This window comes from Podarcis gaigeae (assembly GCF_964106915.1).
Source record: "Podarcis gaigeae genome assembly, chromosome: 3".
NCBI classification, from domain to species: domain Eukaryota; kingdom Metazoa; phylum Chordata; class Lepidosauria; order Squamata; family Lacertidae; genus Podarcis; species Podarcis gaigeae.
The window spans coordinates 87,728,059-87,742,969 of record NC_139680.1 but is presented as its reverse complement, the minus strand read 5'-3'; the positions used below and the strand labels follow the sequence as shown (position 1 = coordinate 87,742,969).

At 44.6% G+C, this 14,911-nt stretch overlaps 1 protein-coding gene and 1 long non-coding RNA gene across 2 annotated transcripts in view; one reads left to right on the top strand and one right to left on the bottom strand.

The window, feature by feature from the left end:
• The first annotated feature begins 228 nt into the window (after positions 1-228).
• SUPT7L (SPT7 like, STAGA complex subunit gamma) overlaps positions 229-14,911 on the top strand; it is a 49,042-nt gene continuing 34,359 nt past the window's right edge. Inside the window, exons 1-2 of the mRNA XM_083732653.1 lie at positions 229-319; positions 360-451. The gene's annotated coding sequence lies outside the window, so the exon portion shown is untranslated. The remainder of the gene's footprint in view (positions 320-359; positions 452-14,911) is intronic.
• The window catches only part of LOC310841689, a 540,183-nt gene continuing 535,343 nt past the window's right edge, over positions 10,072-14,911 (bottom strand). The window contains exon 3 of the long non-coding RNA XR_014562694.1: positions 10,072-11,446. This is a non-coding gene — a long non-coding RNA (uncharacterized lncRNA). The remainder of the gene's footprint in view (positions 11,447-14,911) is intronic.

Here is a 14,911-nt window from a genome sequence, read left to right as displayed (position 1 = left end):
TGTGACCAATGTTAGCCAACCACATGAGAACTACTGGAGAACTTTCTAGAATTCAGTTGTCAGCCAATCAAATTTAAACACATAGTAATGCATACAAGCATTTACAATTTCCGTGAACTAAATTACTAAACTTAGCAACCATTGGCTAGGAACTACCTCTGATGTCACAATAGGTAATGGCAGATGTGGACATAAAAGGGCCTTTTCCTCTTCCCTAACAACAATGTACAGTGGGCAACAGCTGTGATATCCAGATGCCCTGTCTTCTATCTGTAGGAGGCCCATTTGCAGATGAATGGAGGCTATCTGGTTGTGGGATGCTATGGAGCACTAATAAGGCAAGTTCACTTGCTGAGCAGGATTGCAGCCTGAATGCAGCTGATATCCATGGTCAGAAGCTGGATGATATCTAGAGATGGACCTAGCGGAAGATGGAAGATGCTGGATGCTGGTAGGTGGAATTTGTATTTGAAAATCAGTGGATGCCACAAGGCTGAAGCAGGCTGATATTTGTGGATGTAAAATGGCTGAAGCTGGTCGACATCAGCTGGTGGGTATTTGTGGGTTGAAGCCGAGGCCCAAATGTTTATGAATGGAGAGTGAATTATCAGTGAATATGTATGTTGGCGTTCTTCATGGATATTGGCTGGCATATGCTTGTGGGGGGTGGGTTTCAAATGTGGTCACTGTGAATGGTGTATGCATATGCATGGCTGTGATGTCTGAAAGGAAACTGGTGGATATTCATGAACAGATGAAACCTGAAAGCTGTGCTGATGCCTTTCCAGCTATTACCTTTGGCTGCAGATGTCAGGAGTCCAGGTTCCCAGCTTGATAACACGGTAAGCGTAGGTAATTAAAAAGGAGGATTTATTGCAAAAACAAACAGATAGCTTTGGGCAGCCCTAACGAAGCCACCAACATTATCATTCAAGATGACCCTTCTGAAGACTGCTTCCGGTTCCTACAGAATATATTGAACCGTTGCCCCTTATGTCTCTTGTTTTGCTTCCTGTCTAGCAGCCCTCCCATTCGTTGACTCTTCGGACTTATTGGATCAGCTCTAGACTCTCTCTGTTCTGAAAAACTGTCTTGGTGTCTGTTCACGCCTGTTGGAGCTTTCTGAGAGCTTTGGCTGTGTTCCAGCCCGCTCTCAGTCGTTCCCTTGGCATTCCAGTGTCTGAGGAAGTCGCACTGGACACTGGCCGCTGTTCAGTCTGCGTCAGATCTAACCCTCTCTGTTCTGCAGCTGGCTGTAAAGTTCCACTAGGAGCTAGCTCATTCCTGACAGCAGACCACCTATGAGGTCACAAAGGGGCATGATGACTGGGTGTGGAGGGGAAGAGACCGTACTTGTATATCACAGGGCTGGGAGACCTGTGGCCTTCCAGGTGTTGTTGGACTCCAAATCTCATCAGCCCCAGTCATCATGGCTAATACCAGGAACGATGGAAGCTGCAGTCTAGCAACTGCTGTAGGACTACAGGTTTCCCATCCCTGCAAACCCATTCTCTGAGTACAAATCCATATGTAGCCGTGGGACGGTCAGCCAAAAAAGACTGCTATTGTAGTCAAGGCTGACTGATCAATAAGATGAAGAGTTGCAGTTCATTTTCTAGGAACCAGTAACCAGCTGCACCAACTTGCTTCCTGTGCCTTGGAACATTCCATAGTTTTGAATGAGGGAATTGCTGAGCCGAGTGATTGTGCATGTATGGGAGGGAGAGACAGCAGAAATTGAGAGTGAAGAGGTCTAGCCTTCAACATCTTCTGCTACTGTGCAAATAGTCATGCACTTTTCAGTACAGCTGGCATCCCTTTTGAATTTAATTTTAAATCCAATACTGGAGAGCCTTGAGTCTCCCCTACTCTACCTTATAAACACTTTGGGGGGAGGGCCTGGCTAACAAACATTGATCTTCCAACTCTGCAGCTTCTTACGCTGGTTCCCGTGTGGGTCAAAATGATGTTCAGTGAAACCAAAAGTGATTTGTTTGAGAAGTGCACTTCTCCATTGCAACTGCTCTTTCTTGCTCTGCCTCGACCTTCCTATTTCTATCGCTTCGTGTGGAATGACCGTTCCAAATGAGGTATTCTTTGTTTCTTTTTCATCTTAAATTTAACAACACAGTAATAGCTTGTAAATGAAATGCTGCTCATTTATTGAAACCATATTCATCAAGGCTGAGCTCCCACGTGGGGGAGGCATGTGTGTCCAATTGCTGCAAAACCTTGGCAAATATGCTTTTAATAAAGCCCTGGTATTATTTAATGCTCAGGGAGCAACAACTACTGAAACCCGGAGCCAAGACCAAAGACTGAGAAGATCAAGTTTTGAAAAGTACACCAAGCGGTTTATTTCTTTGCAGCTGAAAGGGACTCCACCCAGGTTTTAATTTGAGTCCTGCGGATCATCAGAGCTTAGCCTGGGATCAACCTTGGAATATGTGAAGCAAGAATATTGGCGAGTGCTTCTAAACTTGGGCTCCTGGATACCCAAGTGGCATTTGTTAACCAGAGCACACTGCATGGCCCAACATGATACATTCCTTGGTGACCTCTAGATGGGATTAGTGGAAGCAGAGCTGCTTTTCAAAAGGAACTGCAACAGGCACAAAATACAACTGCTTTCAACAAGACCCGGCAGACAATGGAATGCAGTGGAACACAGGAAGCTGAATCAGACCATTGGTCAGTATTGCCTACACTGGCTGGCAGCAGCTCTCTAGGTTTTCAGGCAGGATCTCTTTAACCTCTATCATGAGATGCTGAAGATTGAACCTGAGACGGCCCACATGCAGAGCAGATACTGTCTCTGATCTCTGGTCATTTAAAAAAATAATCACTGATTCTTTAAAGTTCACAGTAGTGGTCTTCTTGACCTTTAATATCTCATATGGTCTGGTGCAGACAAAAGCACCTCCTTGGACTTTGAGCTCGTTGGAGGAACCTCTGCTATGGGTTCTTTTAAGATGCAGGATGAGAAGGGATTTATGGAGGAGAAGGCTATTGACAGCTGCTAACCACAATCTACTTTTTGATTTGGCATACTTATGGAGCACACTTCTTCCAAAGGAGCACAGACAACAAACACAAAGCAAAACACATCAGCCATCAATAAAGGTAAAGGTAAAGGTACCCCTGCCCGTACGGGCCAGTCTTGACAGACTCTGGGGTTGTGCGCCCATCTCACTCAAGAGGCCAGGGGCCAGCGCTGTCCGGAGACACTTCCGGGTCACGTGGCCAGCGTGACAAAGCTGCATCTGGCGAGCCAGAGCCGCACACAGAAACGCTGTTTACCTTCCCGCTGGTAAGCGGTCCCTATTTATCTACTTGCACCCGGAGGTGCTTTCAAACTGCTAGGTTGGCAGCGGGAGCGGCGGGAGCGCACCCCGCCGCAGGGATTCGAACCGCCGACCTTTCGATCGGCAAGTCCTAGGCGCTGAGGCTTTAACCCACAGCGCCACCTGCCATCAATACACGTATGCAATATAAAAATCATATACATTCATACCTCAGGTTACAGAAGCTTCAGGTTGCGTTTTTTCGGGTTACGGACCACCGAAACCTGGAAGTACCAGAACGGGTTTTGGTGGTCGTGCATGCTCAGAAGCACTAAATGGTGCTTTGCGCATGCACAGAAGCACCAAATAGCAACCGGTGCGTGTGCAGGTGTGGGTTGCGAACGCTGCAGGTTGCGAACATGCATCCCGCACATATTGGTTTAAAACAACACACAGCATGGCTGCTAAATATTTACCATTTCCTTCTAAAGCAGTAATGATGGTTATAATCCACCTTCAAAGTACTATGCTTCTGAACACCAGTTGCTGGAAAACACAGCAGGGGAGAGCGCAGTTGCATTCAGGTCCTGCTTGCAAGCTTCCCATAGACATCTGATTGGCCCCTGTGAGAAAAGGATGCTAGTCGAGATGGGGGTTTGGCTCTGATCCAGCAGTGTTCTTCTTTTGAAGAGGAAGAACGTGGATTCTTCTTCCACTTCCTGCTTTAGAAATTCAGGCATTCTATATCTCCCACCTACCAATCCCATCAGCAGTGTACCTATATATAAGTAAAACATGCCAAACTTCATCTCCCTATCTTGTCTTGAAAGTAGTTACAATTTAGTTATAACCACAAGGATGTGTTGGTTCTATTACAGTAGTACCTCGGGTTACATATGCTTCAGGTTACATACGCTTCAAGTTACAGACTCCACTAACCCAGAAATAGTAGATAGATAGATTCTTTATTGTCATTACACAAGTGCAACATTGCACAAGTGCAACGAAATTGGATGCCATCCCTTAAAAACAACAAAAGCAACACAACAACAACAACCAAACAAACCACATTCCAGCCACACCCACACCCACACCCATCAAACTCCCAGGTCACACTATCGAGTTACTGCATTTAAGAAGGCCACAGCTCTTGGATAGAAACTATTTTTCAGTCTATTTGTCCTTGACTTGATGTTTCTGTATCTCCTGCCAGAAGGCAGTAGTACAAACAGACTGTGTCCCGGGTGAGATGCATCCTGCAGGATATTGTTTGCTTTCCTAAGACAACGGGAACCGTACAGTTCTTCCAAAGATGGGAGGGGATGACCAATAATCCTTTGGGCTGTGGTTATGACCTTCTGGAGCACCTTCCTCTTCCTAGCTGTACAGCTGGAGAACCAGGCACAAATACAGTATGTGAGAATGCTCTCTATGGAGCCTCGGTAGAAGGACACCAGCAGTCTCTCACTCAGATTGTTCTTCTTTAAAAGTCTGAGGAAATAAATTCTCTGCTGGGCCCTCTTCACCAGAGCAGTGGTATTTGCGCTCCAAGTCATGCCCTGATCGATAGTCACTCCCAAAAACCTGAATTCCGCCACCCTCTCCACCCGTTCCCCGTTGATATACAAGGGCTGAATGTCCGCCTTTTTTTTCCTGTAATCCACCACCAATTCCTTGGTCTTAGTCGTATTAAGAGCCAGATTGTTCTCTCCACACCAAGCACAAAGCCGCTCCACCTCGTCCCGATAGGCGGACGCATCCCCTCCTGAAATGAGCCCCACCACCGTAGTGTCATCAGCAAACTTGATGATTTTGTTGCTGGAATAAATGGCTGTACAATCATACGTATAGAGAGTATAGAGCAGGGGACTCAACACACAACCCTGTGGTGAGCCGGTGTTAAGGCTAAGGGCTGTGGACATATGTGACCCTACTCTAACCCTCTGAGAACGTTCTGACAAAAAGTCCAAAACCCAGAGACAGGTGGAGTTGGAGAGTCCAATCGCCTCTAGCTTGGACACCAGTCTATGGGGGAGGATAGTGTTAAAAGCAGAGCTAAAATCCACAAACAGCAGCCTCACATAACTCCCCGGCTGCTCCAGATGGAACAGAGCAGCATGGAGAGTGGTAGTGATAGCGTCTTCCGTGGATCTATTTGCCCTGTATGCAAACTGGTAGTTGTCAAAAGTTGATGGAAGACAGGAAATAATGTGACGGCGCACCAGTTTCTCAAAACACTTCATGATGATTGGAGTCAGTGCAACTGGTCTGTAGTCGTTCAGACTACTGATTGTGGATTTTTTAGGCAGAGGAACAATAGTTGACGACTTCAGGCAGGGTGGGACAATAGACTGGTGTAAGGACTTGTTGAAGATCTTAGTAAAGACCCTCGCCAGCTGATCCGCACAGCCCTTCAACACCTTTCCCGTGATGCCATCAGGTCCAGCAGCCTTCCTCGGATTCACCATCCTCAATACCTATCTCACCTCATGCTCCTCTACAGTGAATGAGGGGCCCCTATGGGCTGGTGGCTGTAATACCGGCGTCTCAGGTGGCTCCTTCTCGAAGCGAGCAAAGAAGAAGTTAAGCTCCTCCGCCAGCAAAGGGTCATCAGGTTAAGAACTTTGCTTCAGGATGAGAACAGAAATCATGCTCCGGCGGCGCGGCGGCAACAAGAGGCCCCATTAGCTAAAGTGGTGCTTCAGGTTAAGAACAGTTTCAGGTTAAGTACGGACCTCCAGAACAAATTAAGTACTTAACCTGAGGTACCACTGTGCTTACATCTTTCAGGCTTCATGTATCTTAGGCTTAGTTTAAACATACCATTATGACCACTTTCCATTCTGCTCCAAAGAATCTCACCATCCCCTGAAGCAGATTTTTTGGGTCTGCAAGAGGCTGCAGAAGGAGGGACTTGGCAAACATCACTCCCCCCCCCCCCCTTAGTGTTTATGGCAGTCTCTGGTGGATCACAGAGCTTTCCATCAGCAGCGGGAGACAATTGGATTCATTGCTTTTCTTTCCCAGGCTTCAGAAAAACTCCCCCATTCCATACCTAGATAATTGCTCATGGGATGTTCCTCATGGAGGAAAGAGGGAGGGAGAGGAGGTGATTTTTGCCTATTGCTCCTTCCTTCTGCAGGTCCCTGCAAAGTTCCTCCAGAGAGTTGGAGGATCCCTCTTGAACAACATGGGAAGCAGCCCAAGGAGAAAGGGGAATCAGTAAAATAAAAATAATCTCCCCCTTCCTCTGCTAGAAGTCATTCCCTCCTGCAAACTGAAGGGTGATTCTGGATCCAACTCATAAACCTTAGTCTGTGAGGGGCCTTGTAATTGGATGAAGACTGGGCACCGCTATATGTGTTTGTGAAGAAAATAGAGGAAACTTCCTCTCTGGCCAGAGATATGAGAGATGCAAACGATAAACCCAGGCAACCTAGCAGAGACATGTTTCTTTAGCCAACTCCCCTTTGAAATATTTCAGTCAAAGTTGCATTAACATTCCCTTCTTGGGGCTATCTTGAGATCTGCCAGGATTCCTGCAGGCAGAGGTTCTGAACCCAGCTACAAGGCTCCAGGAAGTCTTCGAATGAACTCACTTGGCATCTTGAATGTACAAGTGACAACAAGGGAGTTCCCGAAGAATTATGTGGCCCTTTTCAAAGTGCTGAGACCTTCCTCTTTCTTGTTAAGGCTCCTCTGAGCTCTTATTGAGCCCTACCTTTCAAACCTTGGGGGGGCTTTTGTTGAATTGTATGCATGCAAACCTTACAGGCATGGAGACAATCCGGAACTTTCATAAGCTTGAACCACACCATCTAGGCTGACATCAGAAATTCAGTCAACACATCTGTATCCTACAGTTCCTGAAAGGAGTTCTTGGGTAGCATATGTGGGACCATTCAATTTTATTCTCACAACATCTTTAAGGTAGATTAATTTGAGAATCAAAGGTAAATGACCTCTGAATGGTTAAGTCCAGTCAAAGGCAACTATGGGGTTGTGGTGCTCATCTCGCTTTCAGGCCAAGGGAGCCGGTGTTTGTCCACAGACAGCTTTCCGGGTCATGTGGCCAGCATGACTAAGCCGCTTCTGGAGCAACAGGACACCATGATGACTACCTAGTGAACTTCATGGCTGAGACTGGACTTCAAATTCAGTCCCCTCAGACCAGGAGTGAGGAAAAGGTAGATCAGGAACTACAGGTAGATCAGAACTTGCCAAATATCTCTAGATAGCACTGAGAGCAAGGCCACTGACATGGATCTTCACTCATGAGCTCCCCTGTATGGGAGCAAGTGGCTCTTTCTGCGGCAGCAAAACCTGTGTCTGGACTGTACCACATCAGACTGCGGGGGGGGGGGGGGGATTCAGAGAAGGGAATGTTCCTTCATAATCAACTCCAATCGTGCAAATCAAAACTTCTGGTATGCTCTTGAACCCCTCTCACAAAATACTGGCAGATTGGAGGCGCTCTATTGTTCAGTTACACATGTAGAGTTTGGAGCAGTACGACACAGGTTTGCTACCTCTCTAAGAACTTGGCCTCTGACATAGCAACCAGGGCGTGGAGAAGGCTTAGAGGATGAGCATGTGCTGTCAGATGGGGCCAGCCATTGTTCCAAAGAATGTATTTCACACAGGCCAGATGTTAAAATAATCTCCTCTGCTTGTGCCCTCTCCCCGGTTTTTAATTGATCTCCGCATTTGTCTGTGCTTTCCGTGAAAGGACTGGAGGCCTTTCCTCATATTAATGAATCCCAGAGCAGCCCTTTCATTCTTGCAGCTGGAGATCGTTACAAACTGCTATGGTTTCTTAATCAGCAAAACTCTCTTGTCCCATCTCCCCCCACATCTAAAGGGGGACTCGCTGTTGCCTTTATCTCTTGCCTCCTCAAACTCCCTTCATTTCTACTCTGCCTGACCTTTGACTGCATGAGATTAACTCCCCCCAACCCTTCTTCTTGTACACCTTGTGTATCACCTTAGCCATTGTGTACTAAGTGGGCAGGAGTGGGATAGAGAAACAGGAAATATGCTTGGGGCAATACGCCCCAATTGCTACCTTGACCATCTCTATTTTTATTCCTTGATTAGGGGTTTTTATTTGGGTCTGTTCAGAAATTCCCAACAAACCCACTGACCTTGCTCCAACCTCTGCATTTGTTTACACACCGAAGGATCGATTAGAGGCTTAAAAGGTTCAAGCTTTCAATCCAAAATAGTGTATCTATTCTGGCAAGGAGTATGGGTAAAAAGACTATGAAAGGAATATGTTTGCCTGAGTATGATAAACCTGAAAACTTTGACACAGAGTAGATTCTAAGGTGGAATCTGCACACATATTAAAAAACACTGTGAAAATGCTTTTTAAAGGATTTTTTGTGTGTGGAAAATACATTGAATTTGGCATAGCTCACTATCGCCATCTAGTGTCACACTTTCCAACACATTTAAAACATTTTATTTGCAGCTGTATAGCTGAGTCCTAAGTATATTATAGGCCCACCAGAAGAGATTGTGTTCATCTTGTCTATGAGTGTTATGTTGTGGAACCAGCTGGTTTACAACAAGCTGCTCCTTTTGGGACTTTTGCAAAATGCTAACAGACTTGCAGCTCCAACAGCTTCTGCTTGTTGTAGAAACCTACTGAATTTTCCCTTCCTTTAACACATTCTGAGCTTGACATTGGGCTGACATGGAGGCCCCAGGATTCCTTCATTGCTTACCTGATTGGCAGGAAATGTTCAGTGCCCTATTTCTGTCCCAGTTGCTGGCCAGATAAGCTTCTTGCCAGGCCAGGATTCGCTAAACAGTGCACCAACAGAGAACAGGTAGTGAGTTGTAAGAAATAAATCTCAGTGTAGACAGGAATGGATGCTTAGGATTTCTAGCTGTGAGGGTTTGTGGTCAAGGGGTTCATGACTTGTCCCTTTCTAATTGGACAAAAGCAACAAAACAGATGATGAAGGGTTAACACACGGGGAAGGTCTCAGTGGTAGAGGAAGAGCTCATGTTTTGCATGGGAGAAGGTTTCCGGTTCCAGCCCTGCCATCCCAGTGAAAAGGCTCTCAGGCCAGGAGGACTAAGAAATCCCTTCTCCGTCTGAGACCTTGGAGAGCTCAATATGAGGACTCTCTGCAGGATTTGACATGAGGGTTATATAGGTTTACTAGGCTTACAAACGTGCAAGATACAAGTGCCGCAAAATTCTGCCATTTTGGATGCAGAATTTGATATCCATCTCTCCATTGTGAAAAATAACAGACCCTGCAGTGTAAGTTTACAACAAAGTTTCCCACAACCCAGTATTATACATACATTCTAAGTCTGAGCTTCTCTTTTTGGTTTTCTCTACCAAAGGTCTCAAAGCCCAGGAAATTAGCAGTCAGATGAAATTTACGTATATCCACAGCTGGACAGGATGTTGCCTACTAGTCTTTTCCATCAACTGGTCATCCAGTTTTTCTCGCAGAGGTAACTTACATCCTTTCTATACATCAGCTACACAAACCCTTTATTTATTTCTCATTAAATTCATTTATGAGGAAAACCCCCACATTCCTGGCTCACCAGGTTTTACTTTCTGCAACGTCTATCCTCAACTGTCTCCTTAACTGCCCAGCTGCCACCTCTCACTCTCTCAACAAACTCTAAATTCTTTCCCTTACTCAGACTTCACCGCTTCATGAAGGTATTTTGCACAAACCAGTGGGACACTGTGTGCTTCTGGTAGACGGCTCTTTGCTCTTTTGGAATCCATGGAACTTATTCTCTGTAAGCATGTTCAGAATCCAGATATAAATACCCTGTGCGAATCATTGGCTTTGCAATGGATGCCTTTTAAAAATCAGCCTTTTGAAAATTTCTTGTCATGTCACATTGACATGGTTATTTATTTGTGGCAGCCTTCAGACACAGGGCAGATTATCTCGAGGTAGCAGGAACGTGCTCTAAGAGAAGCAAGCCACGTGTTGAACTTTATAAAGGAAAAACCGAAAGTTGTTGAGCAATCGTGATTTTTTGATTGACTTGCCTAAGTCCAGGACAAAGCGCCACCTTTCGGAAATTCCCCCCAGCCATCAATTCCGTCTTTGAAATACCAGTAATGTCTGGGAAAATCCAGACATATGGCAGTCCTATCCTGCGGTCTCTAACGGCTCATTTTTCAGCCCATAGCTCGGCACCCTGATCCTTGTCAACTGACTTTAGCTACTTCAGGGACAATCAGTTTCATCTGTGCTGTAGTAACAAAAGCAGGTCACTCTGCTTGCAGAATGCAGGCAAAGGTATCCAGTTCAGGCCCATATATTCCCTCTACACAGTTGCACTGGGACCGCTAGCTACAGGGTTAACCAACAGGATGTGATATGGATATGCCACCATTAGCTTTCTGCTGGAAAAGTTCTTTGTGCAGTTCATCAGCAGAACCACACATGATCTGGGATGCAGATGAAGTAGCACCAATGGTTGCTCTGGAGTGGCCAGATGTCAGATTCTGCACGGGAGGACAACTTGGGCTCCATATTTGATCCTATGGATTGTTGCTTCAACACAGCAGCTGTTTGTCAAGTCACAGTCTTTCTTCTGCACAGATCTACTGTTTCTTTTTTATTAATTGAAGAACAGCCACCCTTATCAAGAAGTACTGCCATCACCTCAATCTCCTTGCCCACCACAGAAAAAATAATACGCTCTCACTAGGATGCTGGAGGGACTGTGGGGAGTGGGACCCATTTTTCCCCATGTGGTGGTTGCATGAAGATACGTCTTCATTTTGGATGGATGTCTCCCAAGAAATCGATAAAATGACCTGCCAATTCCTACTCTCTGACCCACAGATGGCACTGCTCCTCATCTTTGATGGGCAGCCTAAATCAGTAATTTATAAAGATCTTGCAGCCTTTCTTTTAGTTGCTCCATGACTTGGGATCACCAAGAACTGAAGATCTCCTGCAGTCAGTCTCTTCCATTGCTGGTATCATGAGGTTTGGAATCTAGAACTGATGGAAAAGCGAACACACAGAATCAAGGCACTAAAGAAAGGATCTGAATCAGACAAATTCCTGGATTTCCAAGATTCGTGACATACCTTTATTATAAAAAAGGTAAAGGACCCCTGGACGGTTAAGTCTAGTCAAAGGCGACTATGGGAATCAGCGCTCATCTTGCTTTCAGGCAGAGGGAGCTGGCGTTTGTCCACAGACAGCTTTCTGGGTCATGTGGCCAGCATGACTAAACTGCTTCTGGCGCAACGAGTGCCAAAGCGCACAGAAACGCCGTTTACCTTCCCTCTACGGTACTTATTTATCTACTTGTACTGGCATGCTTTTGAACTGCTAGGTTGGAAGGAGCTGGGGCAGAGCAACAGGAGTTCACCCCGTCAACAAGCCCAAGAGGCTCAGTGGTTTAGACCACAGCACCACCCATGTTTTACCTTTATTATATACACTGCTGAAGAAGGGAATGCTAGAAATCCTCTGGTCACATACAGAGAACTGTGGCTGAGTATTCTGGGTTGAATGAAGGTGAATTGATGAACTTTCCATACAACTTTGAACCTGATTACATTATGGATAATTATTTTCTCTCCATTGTTATTTATTTTTGTAGTTTTGTACCAAATTTTTATTTTAGGAAAAGGAGTTGTTTGGGTCAATTACAGTGCTTCACAAGTGTGACTTTGATGGGGAGAGGGGATATACCCTTAGCATACATGGAATTGTTGAACTAGTCCGTCAGTCTGTAAAGATGGAAATGCATGCAGCCCTTTCGATTTGGACAAGAGAAGGTAGAACTAGCCTATCAAGACTTACACCAAACATGAGCTTCAGGAGGGCAGGGTTGCTTGTCAGCCATGAGCTCATGCTTCTCCTAGCTGCTCTTCACACTGCTGTATGAAATATGTTTCATACTTTGAACAGCAGAGTTTGAACAGGAAGGGGAGAATTAAACTCAGACGTATAAAAGCCTAATAACACTAAGCTAAACTGAAGATCAGATGCCAGCTGATAAAAGGATTTGTTCAGTATACAATGAAATTCTACCTCTTTTAGTGTTAATTGCACACACATTGCTCTCTGCCTGCTGAACTGGTTCCTATGATTCATGCTATTTGGTTGCCCACTTGACATTTCCAAACCTAGCCTTACAAAAACAGCATTTTAGAAGTTAGCTTCCCTTCTGGGCTGGGGAGATGTGTTTTGAGTCAACGATAAATCCCTTCATGGTTTGTGGAAAGGTCAAAGCAGTAAAGCCAAATTGTTTTTAAGAAAAATATATGCTTATTTTATTAACAGAGGGAGATGAAAATTTATGAGGGTGAAATTCACACTGGTTGTTTAAAGGGTTCTGAAATAACAGCTTCCCACCCACTCACATGGGAGGGAAAAGCAGAGCTATGAAACACACACCTTTAAGTTTCAGAAGATTTCAGAAGTTTGTATGCAAAAGGACAAACAAAGCCCATGTGATCAGAGTTTAATGGGTAGCAGTTAGTAGCATTTTACTTACAGCAGAGTATCAATAGGCCTCAAAAGTGTTTGGATGGCAATTTGCAACTAATTGGCAAGATTACACATTATTGACTTAAGTGCCTTCACAAATAAAGGGGTCTGCTACATTTGTCTGTTCCTGCTTGCTCTGCTTTTAATGATCCAACGCTTTTGGCTCGCGACAAGTATCTTCTTTCCTAAACATGAATTTCCCTAGTACTCTTTAAAAGGACCTTTCCAAAAGCAAGTTCTAATCTATCATCTTTGGTACGGGATAGTATTTTATAAATATTTAAGTAAACAAAGTCTGGAATGATCAGTGGGTATTATTTGACCCCGGGACACTGCTGTCTGGATTAATCTCAGTCCTGGTCCTCTTATCCCATGTTAATGTTCAGCCATTAACTTTTTCTCCTCCTCCTCCTTTAGTGTGGGGCTCCAGGTGGCTTCCATTTCCTTCCTAATGGATGAGGTTGCTGAGTAATATTGTGCAGAGTTGAGCTATAGGCGACCAGGAGCTCCGTCTCCTTTTCATTTAACTCTGTGCTCTCGTTACACAGCTTCCGGCTACAACTGTGGCCTGGAAGTGGGTGAGTTAGCTGAAGCAGAGCTCAAAGAAGGCAGAAAGACAAAGATATCTGGCAGCCCCTGTTGTGTAAGAGAAGCAGGAGCATAACAGAATGCTAGTCCACCCAGGAAAGGGATGTGTTATTTAGTCATTACATTTGCATCCCACCCTTCCTCCCAAATGAGTCCAGGGCAGCACACAAGAAGTAATCATACTTCTCAAGAACAATTCCAATACAGACAAAGGCAGCAAAGATCTCAACTTACAAGGTTTATTGAAAGAACAGGGTCTTCAGGAGGCACTGAAAAGACAGTGTCTGATATTCACTTAGTGCAGAAGTGGGGAATCTTTGGCCTTCCAAATGATGAACTACAACTCCTGTCCAGACTGGCAATTGGTCATGCTGGCTGGGTCAGATGGGAGTTGGAGCCCAATGTCTGGATTGCTGCAATTGTCTCACTTCTAACTTAAAGAATTGGGCCGAGAGGACATGCTTCACCTGAAGCCAGTTTCCCCTCACCAAATCACACCTGCACATTGTAACTGCTTCAATACTATGGGTGTCTAATCCGCTAAACCAGTGCTAGAGTATCTTCTGTGAGCCATGTTCGTACCGTGCTTTGACTAGAACTGGGGAGGGAAAGCTAAAGCAACGTATTTTGAATGTTCTTTTAACTTAAGATTTCTGACCACATGGAATTCCCAATATTGTGCGAAATTCAGATGCACTGCTGCCAATATATGGGTTGGTCAAGGTCATGTGATATGTATTTACCATTTAAGGTGGTTGAAGCATGTTACTATAAACTATGCAAGTGATCTTGTAAATTTTAACTGCTTTGGACTGGTTAGTTGGGGATGGACAAATATGTATTTGTGAAAGCTCCCTTCAGCTCAGTTCCAAATGCTAACAGTACCAAGATTATACCTTTAAGAACTGATAAGGCATCTTTCACAGTCACTCATATGTCACACAATGCTTTTTTTCTGGGGGTACGCATACCCCTAAACATTTTGTGAGTTTGGCCTCATTGGGGGGCAGTATTTCAATATGAGTAGGAAAATGAGAGTACCCCTAAACATACAGATATCTTCCTCATCCCTCCTACACCCAGGTTATCAATATTATTATTTTACTAGATGTGCTGAAGATTGAAGCTGTGACATTATACATTATACAGAAAGGCATATACTCTTTCTGAGCAACACACACTCAACTTACAGTCTTTCCCTTGGGGAAACGCAATAGCTCTACAAAAAAGAGTGCATTTCCTAGGCAACTAGAAGTTTAAAAGACCATAGATGCATGCGTGTATAAAGTGGACCATACGAAAATTATATACTTCTGAACAAGAAAGAGCATTTTATAAATGGTAAATGATAGGATTGAAATTGTCTAAACTTGTAATGATGAAGGCATTTCTTCCTTGCAGGTTGTGAATATCATAAAGTTACAGTATATGAATGTGTTCGCATTTCACTTGGTGATGAGATGTGAAAGGGAGAAACCTTCACAGAAACCCAACACCAAAGTTATAAAAGGGAGAATAAAACTAAACATAGCT